The sequence below is a fragment of the Cervus elaphus genome, chromosome 7 (genome assembly GCF_910594005.1).
Source record: "Cervus elaphus chromosome 7, mCerEla1.1, whole genome shotgun sequence".
Taxonomy (NCBI): domain Eukaryota; kingdom Metazoa; phylum Chordata; class Mammalia; order Artiodactyla; family Cervidae; genus Cervus; species Cervus elaphus.
Window position 1 is genome coordinate 1,938,289 of NC_057821.1, and position 10,165 is coordinate 1,948,453.

The following is a 10,165-nucleotide window of genomic DNA, read 5'->3' on the forward strand; positions in this document are numbered from 1 at the left end:
GTGGACATGTGTTTTCAGGTGCTGCATAAGGGGAGGGTGTCACCATGGATATTGTGGATGTGTTACCACAGGGACAGGGCCTGACAGCTGTGATCACCCTGGAGACTGTGGATGTTTGACCACAAGTGAAAGATCTGGCAGATGGGGTTATGGGCTAGATACTGTGGACATGTGTGCCCAGGTACAAGTTCTAGTGAGATGGGGCCATACTGGAGACTGAACGTGTGATCCCATGACAGCCTCTGGGACGTTTGTCACCCTGGAGACTTGGAAGGTGAAACCTCAGGTGTAGGGTATGGGAAAGGGGTCACCCTAGAGATGGTGGACTTTGTGACAGCAGGTACAGCGCCTGGGAAACATGTGACCTCAGGTACATCTTGGGAGGGTGTCACCCTGGAGACAGTGGATGTGTGACCCCAGACACAGTCTTGGGTGGTGTCACCCTTGAGATTGTGGACGTGACCCCAGATTCAGTGTCTGGGAGGGTGTGTCACTGTGGAGCCTGCAGATATGTGACCCCAGGTGAAGGGTCTGGGACGTGGGATCACCCTGAAGACTGTGGATATGTGACCCTAGTTTCAGAGTCTGTGAGGTATGTCACCCTGGAGACTGTGTATGTGTGACCCAGGAACAGGGTCTTGGAGGTGGTCACCCTGGAAACTACAGATATTTGAACCCAGGAACAGGGTCTTTGAGAAGGTGATCACCATGAAAACTGTGGACACATGACACCAGGTACAGGGTCTGGGAAGTGGGGTCACCCAGGAGACTGTGAACATGAGACCCCAAGAACAGTGTCTGGGAGGGGTATACCCTAGAGAATGTGGACATGTGACCACAGGTACAGGGTTTGTGAGGTGGGGTCATGCTGACGACTGTGGAAATGTGACCCCAGGTGCAAGGTCTGGGAGTTGGGGTCACCCTGGAGACTGTGGACCTGTGACCCTGGGTACAGGTTCATAAAGGTGGCTTCACCCTGGAGATTGTGGATGTGTGGACCCAGGTACAGGGTCTGGGGAAGGGGGTCATCATGGAGTATGTGAACGTGTGACTCCAGGTATAGGGTCTGGAGGGTGGGGTCCCACTGGAGACTGTGGATGTGTGAGCCGAGTTACACAGTCTGGGGAGGGGGGATCACCCTGGAGACTCTGGATGTATGCTCCAAGGTACAGTGTCTGGTGTTGGGATCATCCTGGAGACTATGATTATGACCCCAGGTAATGGTTCTGGGGCAGGGCATCACTGTGTAGACTGTGGATGTGTGACCACAAGTACAGGGTCTAGAGGGTGGATTCACCCTGGAGACTGTGGACGTGTGACCCAGGTACAGGGTGTGGGAGGTGGTCATTCTGGGGACCAATGACATTTGACCACTGGTACATGATCTGGGACGGAGGCATCACCCTGGCAACTGGATATGTGACACCGGGTACATCGTTTGGGATATGGGGTGACTTCTTTGCCTCACTATGGCCTGCCTCTTTACCTGACTTGGGCTTGATTCTTGGCCCCACTGGAGCCTGACACTGTTACTGGGACATGAATCTGGTCCTCACTACGATCTGACTCTGGTCCTCCCTCCAGCCTCATTCTTTGACTTGTTGGGGCCTGACTCTGGTCCTCGAAAGGCCCTGACTGTGGTTCTCACTGTTCACTGACTCTGGTCTTCTCTATAGCCTAAATCTGGTCTTACTGGTCCCTGAATTTAGTCCTGAATGGGAACTGATACTGGACATTACTCTGGCCTGACTCTGGTCTTCACTAGGTCCTGACCCTCGTCCTCACTATAGCCTATTCTGGTCCTTTCTATGGCCTGAATTTTGCCTAAGAGCTTCCTGATTGTTTGCCTCACTATAGACTTACTCTTATCATCACTGGGGCCTGAATCTTTGCCTCACTGGGCCCTGACAACTGTCCTTACTACTGGTTGACCCTGGTCCTCACTGGACCCTGAATGTGGTTCTTTCTGTGGCTTGACTCTGGTCCTCTCCATGGCGTGCCTCTCTATGGCCTGAATCTCGCTCTCAGTATGGCCTGATTCTGCTCCTCTCTATAGCCTATTTCTTTCCCTCACTTGACCTGATGCTTTCCTCACTGGGCCCTGCTTTGGGTCCTCACTGGGCTGAGTCTCATCCTCTCGACAGTTTGACTCTGGTCTCACTATGGCCTGACCCTGTTCTTCACTACAGCCAGACTCTGGTCCTCCCCAACAGTTGACTCTTTGTCTCACTCTGTCTTGAAGATTTGATCACTGGCCATAACTTGGGTCCTGTCTGGTCCTCACTGGACACTGAATCTGGTCCTGTGTACATCCTGACTCAGGTCCTCACTACAGCCTGACTCTCATCCTCAATATGGCCTGACTTTTGTCCTCTCTACAGCCAGACTCTTTGCCTCACAACAGCCTCACTTTTTACTTCACTGTGACCTGACTCTATGACCTTACTTCCCTGGGCCCTGGATCTATTCCTCATTGGGCTCAGACATGAATCCACACTATGGACTGACTGGTTTTCACTTGTGCCTGACACTGGTCCTCACTAGGGCCTGATTCTTGTCCTCACTTGTGCCTGAATCTCACACTCTCTGTGTCCTGTCCTGACACTTGTCCTCATTAGATATTGACTCTTGTTTTCACTGCACCATAAGTCTGGTCTTCACTGGACTCTGAATTTGGTCCTCACTCTGGCTTGACTCTGGTTGTACTAGGGGCTGACTTTTCCACCTCACTTTGGCCCGACTCTCTTCCTCACCACAGCCTGACTCTTGTCCTCACTAGGGCCTGACTCTGTAGACTATGGCCTGACACTGCCTCGTTATGGCATGACTCTCGTTCTCAATAGGGCCTGAGTCTCGCCTCAGTTCCCCAGACTCTGACCCTCACTAGGCACTGATTCTATCCTCACTGGGCTCTGAACCTGGTCCTCTCTGTGCCATGGCTGGTCGTCTCTACAACCTGCTTCTTGCCTAACTCTGGCCTGATGCTTTGCCTCACTGACCCTGACTCTGGTCCTCACCACAGCCTGAATCTCATCATAACTATGGCGTGAGTCACATGCTCATGAGGGCCTTACTCTCGCCTCTGTATGGCCTCACTATGGTCCTCATTCTGGTCCTCACTATGAACTAACTTTGGTCCCTCTTCTTCCTCGCTCTTTCCTCTCTATTACCTGACCAGCTTCTCACTCTGCACTGACTCTTCTCCTCAAATGTACTGACCCTGGTTTCTCACTGTGCTCTCAGTGTGGTCCTCTCTATGGCTTGACTATGAACCTCTCTATGGACTGAATCTGGTCTTGCCTACAGTCTGAATCAGTCCTCACTATGGCCGAACTGTGGTCCTCAGTACAGCCTGACTCTTCCTGTCTATAGCCTGAATCTTTGACTCACTATGGTCTGATGCTTTGCCTCAGTGGGCCCTGACTTGGGTCCTCACTGGGCCCTTACTCTGGTCCTTTCTAGAGCCTGGCTCTGGTCCTCAATATGGCGTGACTCTGGTCTTCTCTACAACTTTACTCATTCCTCTAAGAGCAAGTTTTGCAGTATGGCATGAGCCTGGTCTTCACTACAGCATGTCTCTGGTCCTCATTCATCCTCATTCTTTTCCTCCCAAGTACCTCAATCTGATTCTCTCTATACCCTGACACTGTTTTTCACAATATCCTGACTCTTGTCCTCACTACGGGTTCACCTTGGTTCTCATTATAGCCTGACTCTGGTCCTCTCTACAGCCTGACTCTTAGCCTCACAACAGCTATTCTTTGCCTCACTGAGACCTGACTCTGGTCCTCTCTATGTCTTGACACTCATCCTCACTATACACTGTCTATGGTCCTCACTGTGCCCTGATTCTGGTCCTGACTACCACTTAACACTTTTCCTTACCAGGGTCTGACTATTGTCCTCTCTGGCCTAACTTATCCTCACCAGTCCCTGAAACTCTCCTCCTCTCTACATCCTGACACTCATTCTCACTATACACTGTCTATGGTCCCCACTGCACCCTGATTCTTGTCCTGACTACTGCTTGACTCTGTTCCTCACCTGGGCCTGACTATTGTCTTTCTTTGGCCTGGCTCTCATCCTCACTAGGGCTTGTCTCTCTTCCTGACTTTAGCCTGACTCTCATTCTCACCACTGCCAGACTCTCCTCCTCATAAAGGTCTTACTCTGTCCTCTATGGCCTCACATTTTGCCTCACTATGACCTCACTCTCTGCTCACTAGGACCTGACTCTTGTCATCACTGGAGACAGACAACGCTCCTCACTAGGACCTGACTCTTATCCTCACTATGCCCTGAACGGTTGTCGCTCGGCCCTGAATCAGTTCCTCCCTGGGCCCTGAAACTGGTCCTCTACACAGCTTAACTCTGGTTCTCGCTATGGACTGATTCCTTTCCTCTTTATGGACTTCTTCTTTGATTGACATGTCTCACACTTTGACTCACTGGGCCTGACTCTGGTCCTCACATAGCCCTGATTCTCATCCTCACTCTGTCCTGATTCTTGTTCTGGCTATGGCCTTAATCTTTGCCTCACTACAGCCTGACAGTTTTCCACATAGGGACCTGACTGTGGTGCTTACTAGGCCTTGATTCTGTTCCTCACTAGGCTCTGATCCTGGACCACTCTACAGCTTGACTTTGGTCCTTTCTACATCCTGAATCTGGTCCTCTCTACAGCCTGACTGTTTGCCTCACTACAGTCTACTACAGGACTCTTTTCCTCTATGGAGACTGAAACAGTTCCTCACTGGGCCCTATTTCTGGTCCTCACTGTGGCCTGACTCTGGTCCTAGTACAGCATGACTCTCATCTTCACTAGGGTCTTACTCTTGGGCTTACTAGAGCCTGACAATCATCCTTTGTATGTCCTGGATCTGGTCCTCACAAGGCCCAGAGTTTGTTCCTCACTGAGCCCTGACACTGGTACTCACTAGGCCCTATTTCTGGTCACTACAGACTGACTCTGTCCTCACTAAAGCAAGATTCTCATCATCACTAGGGCCTGAAATTACTGTGTACTAGGACCTGACTTTCTTCCTCATATGGCCTCGAACATGTCCTCACTATGTCTTCACTATGGCCTAACTCTGTTCTTTTCTATGTCCAGACTCTGTTCCTTACGATGGCCTGACTCAGGTTCTTTCTACCATCTGACTCTTTGCCTCACTCTGGCTTGACCATTTGCCTCACTAGGCCATAACTTGGGTCCTGTCTGGTCATCAGTGAGCCCTGACTCTCATCCTCTATACATCCTGACCCAGGTCCTCACTACAACCTGACTTTCTTACTCAATATGGCCTAACTCTGGTCCTCTCTACAAACTGACACTTTGCCTCACAACAGCCTCCTTTTTTTGCCTCAGTGTGACCTGACTCTATTCCTCAGTGGGTCCTGTGTCTATTCCTCACTGGACTCTGATATGAGTCCTCACTATGGCCTGACTCCAGTTCTTACAAGTGCTTGAATCTTGTCCTCACTAGTGCCTGACTCTTGTCCACACTAGCACCTGAATCTCATCTTCTCTATGTCCTCCAGTTGTCCTCACTAGATGCTGGCTCTGGGTCTAATTGCACCCTGAGCCTGGTCTTCACTGGACTCTCAATATTGTCCTCACTATGGCTTGACTCTTTTTCTCACTCGGACCTGAATTTCTACCTCACTTGGCCTGACTCTCATCCTCACCACAGCCTAACTCTTGTGCTCACCAAGGCCTGACTCTGTCCTCTGTGGACTGATACTTTGCCTCACTGTGGCCTGAGTCTTTGCTTCAGTGGGACATGAATCTTGTCCTCACTGGAGACTGACACTTCCTCACTGGCCCTGCTTTGGTCCTGACTTCAGCCTGACTCTCAGCCTCACTAGAGTCTGACTCTCATGCTCCCTATGATGACTCTCATTTTCTCCCCACCCTGACTCTGGTCCTCACTGGGCCCTGATACTGGTCCTCTCTATGTCCTGACTCTGGTCCTCTCTATGATTTTACTCTATCCTCTCTATGGCCTGACTCTGGCTCTTACTATGGCCTGACCATGTCCCTCACTTCAGCCAGACCCTGATCCTCACTATGGCCTCACTCTAGTCCTCACTACATTCTCACTCTTTTTCTGTCTATTATATGACCTTGAAACTTTCTGTCTATTATATGACCTTGAAACTCACTATGCTTTGACACTGTTTTTCATTATGACTCTGGTCCTCATTATGGACTGACACCTGTCCTCACTTGGCACTGAATCTGGTCTTCACTGAGCCCTCCTTTGATCATCTCTATGGCTTGACTCTTGTCCTCTTTACAGTCTGTCTCTGGTCCTCATTATGGCCTCACTCTGGTCCTTAGTATGGCTTGACCCTGATCATCTCTATGTCCTAACTAGTCCTATCTATGAACTAATGCTTTGCCTCACTGGGCTCTGACTTGGGTCCTCACTGGGTCCTTACTTGGGTCCTCACTGGGCCCTGAATCTGGTCCTCACTATGGCCCTACTCTGGTCCTCATGAAAACCAATATTCATCTCACTAGAGCCTGACTCTGGTCCTCTCTATGGCCTGTCTCTTTGCCTCCAAACTGACTGTTGCTTTGCTTACTATGACCTGAGTTTTTTCTTCACTGGGGCTTGGCACTTTATCTCAATGGGGCCTGACCCTTTCATCACAAAGTCTATAAAAATTCCTCCCTAAGCACTTATTCTGGACCTCTAGCAAGAGGCCAACTATGGTCCACACTGCCTGCTGAGTCTGGTTCTCACTGGGCTCTGAGTCTGCTACTCACAAGGGCTTAACTCTGGTGTTCACCAGGACCTGGTTCTCATCCTCTCTTTGGCCTGTTTCTCATCCTCACTTTGGTCTGACTCTTGTCCTCACTATAGCCTGACTATGTCTACTATGTCTTGACTCTTTGCCTCATGACTGCCTGACACTTTGCCTCACTGGGGCCTGACTCTTTTCCTCTTAGGAGACTGACACAGTTCCTCACTGGGCCCTGATTATGGTCTTAGTACAGCATGAATTTGGTCCTGACTAGGGTCTGACTCTTGTGATTGCTAGAGCCTGACCCTCATCCTTAGTATGCCCTGAATCTGGCCCGAACTTGGCCCAGAGTTTGTTCCTCACTGGACTCTGATACTGGTCCACTTTACAGCTTGCATCTGGTCCACTCTATGGCCTGACTCTTGGTCTGTCTACAACTGAATCTGGTCCTGTTTACAGCCTGAATCTTTGACACAGTACTTACTGATGCTTTCCTCAATGGGCTCTGACTTGGGTCCTCAGTGGGCCCTTAGACTTCTCCTTTGTAGAGCCTGCCTCTGGTCCTCAATATAGCCTGACTCTGGTCCTTCCCCTCTACAGCTTTACTCTTTCCTCTCTGTGGCCTAAATAAGTTCTTCACTATGGCATGACCAAGTTCTTCACTATGGCATGAACCTGTTCTTCATGACTGCATGATTCTGGTTCTCACTACATCCTCACTCTTTCCCTCAAAAGTACCTGAATCTGATTATCTCTATGGCCTGACGCTGTTTCTCATGCTACTCTGACTTTTGTCCTCACTAGGGACTGACCCTTGTTCTCCCTACACCATGAATCTGGTCCTCTTGACTGCTTGATTCTTTGCCTCACAATGACTTGATTCTTTGTTTCACTGGGACCCGACTCGCCAGGTCCTCACTGGGCCCTGAGCCAGGTCCTCACTGGGCACTTGCCCTGGTCCTCACAACAGCTTGACTCTGGTCCTCTCTAGGGCCTGACTCTGTTTCTCACTAGGGCTTGACTCTCATCCTCTCTATGTCCTGACACTCATCCTCACTATAGACCATCTATGATCCTCACGGCAACCTGATTTTTCTTCCTGGCAATGGCTTGACTCTGGTCCTCACTTGAGCCTGATTATCATCCTCACTTTGGCCTGACTCTCTTACTCATGAGGGCTTGTCTCTCTTCCTCACTCTAAGCCTAACTTTTGTCTACATGATGGCTAGATTCTTGTCCTCACCATAGCCAGACTGTTCACTATGGTGTGACACTTTGCCTCAGTATGGCCAACTCTTTGCCTCTCTAGGACCTGACTCTCGTCCTCACTGGAGACTTGTACTGTTCTTCACTGGTCCCTGATTCTGGTCTTAACTATGGTCTGATTCTTGTCCTCACTAGGGCCTGACACTCATCCTCATTTTGTCCTGAATCTGATTGTCACTTGGCCCTGATTCTGTTCCACACTGGACTCTGATGCTGGTCCTCTCTACAGCTTAACTCTGGTCTTTGCTGTGACCTAGTTCTGGTCTGCTGTATGGCCTGACCCTTTGCCTCACTGGCCTGACACTTTGTCTCACTGGTCCTGACTCTGGTCCTCACATAGCCCTGATTATCATCCTCAACACATCCTGATTTTTGTCCTGTCTAAGGCCTAAATCTTTCCCTCACTACTGACTGACTGTTTTCCACACAGGGACCTGATTCTGGCCCTCATTGGCCCAGATTCTGGTCCTAAACGGGCCCTGACTATGTTCCTCACTATGACCTGACTCTGGTCTTCATTAGACCTCACTCTCGTTCTCATTAGGGCCTTACTCTCCACCTCTTGATGGCCTGACTCTGGTTCTCACTAGGCCTGCCTCTGGCCCTTTTACGAAATGACTAGGTCCTCACTAAGGACTGAATATTGTCCTCACTAGGTCCTCACTCTTGTCCCCACTCCATTCTGACACTCGTCCTCATTAGACAGTGTCTCTGTCGTTACTGAGTCCTGACTCTGTTCCTAACTAATGCTTGACTATTGTACTCACTAGGGCTGACTCACATCCTCACAAGACCTGACATTTTCCTATATGGCTTTACTCTTTGCCTCACTATGGCTGATATTTTGCCTCACTACAGCCTGACTTGTCCTCACTGGGGCCTGACCCTGTTCCAACTTGGCCCTGAATCTGGTCCTCACTGTGACCTGTGTCTCATCCTGACTCTGGTAATACTCTCTTGTTCACTAGGTCCTGACTCTCGTGCTAACTAGTGCCTGATTCTCATATTCACTACACCCTAACTCTGGTCCTCACTGTGACCTCACTCTGGTCCTAACTGTGGCATGACTCTCATCATTAATGCAGCCTGCCTCTATTCTTCTCTATGGTCTGACTCTTATCCTCACTATGACCTGACACTTTGCCTCCCTGGGCCTAACTCTGGTCCTCACTGGGTCCTGAATCAGGTTCTCACTGGACCCTGAGTCTGGTCTTCATTGGGCCCTGATTATAGTCCTCTCTACAGCCTGTTGTGTCCTCACTATGGACTGACTCTGATGGCTTAACTCTGTCCCCTCTACTGCCTGACACTTTTCTTCACTACACTCTGATTCTTGTCTTAATGGTGCCTAACTCTGGTCATCAATAGGCCGTGAGTATGGTCCTTAGTGGCCTTGACTCAGGTCTTCATTTTGACCTAACTTTGATCCTCTCATCCTCTCCAGAACCTGACTACCATTTTCACTACATCCTGACTCTGGTCCTCAATGTGCCCTAGTCTATACTTCACTGGGCCAAGACTGTGGTCCTCACTACAGCTTGACTCTGCTCCTCACTTTGACCTGACTCTGGCCCTCTCTACAGCCTGACTCTGGTCCTTTAATGGCCTGATACATTGCCTCACAGGTCCTGACTTTAGTCTTCTCTAGGCCCTGATCTTGTCCTCACTACAGACTGACTCTGTCCTCACTAAAGTATGATCCTCATCATCACTAGGGCCTTAAATTCATGTCTACAAGGGCCTGACTTTGTCTTCACTATGGCCTCAGACATGTCCTCACTACATCCTCACTCTAGTCCTCACTCTGGCCTCACCCTGGTCCTCACTAAGTCATCTCTCTGATCTGTTCTATGGTCTCACTCTGGTCCTCACTAGGGCCTGACTCTCATCCTCACTTGAGCTTGACTCTCATCTTCAGTAGGGCCAAACTCTTGTCCTCACTGTGGCCTGACTCTTATCCTCACTATGGCCTGACTCTGTCCTCTATGACCTGACACTTTGCATCACTATGACCTGACTCTTTGACTCACTGGTTTCTGAATCTTGTCCTCACTGGAGATTGATACTGTTCTTCCCTGGGCCCTGACTATTGTCCTCACTATGGCCTGACTCTGGTCCTGATCACATCAAGATTCTTGTTTCAATA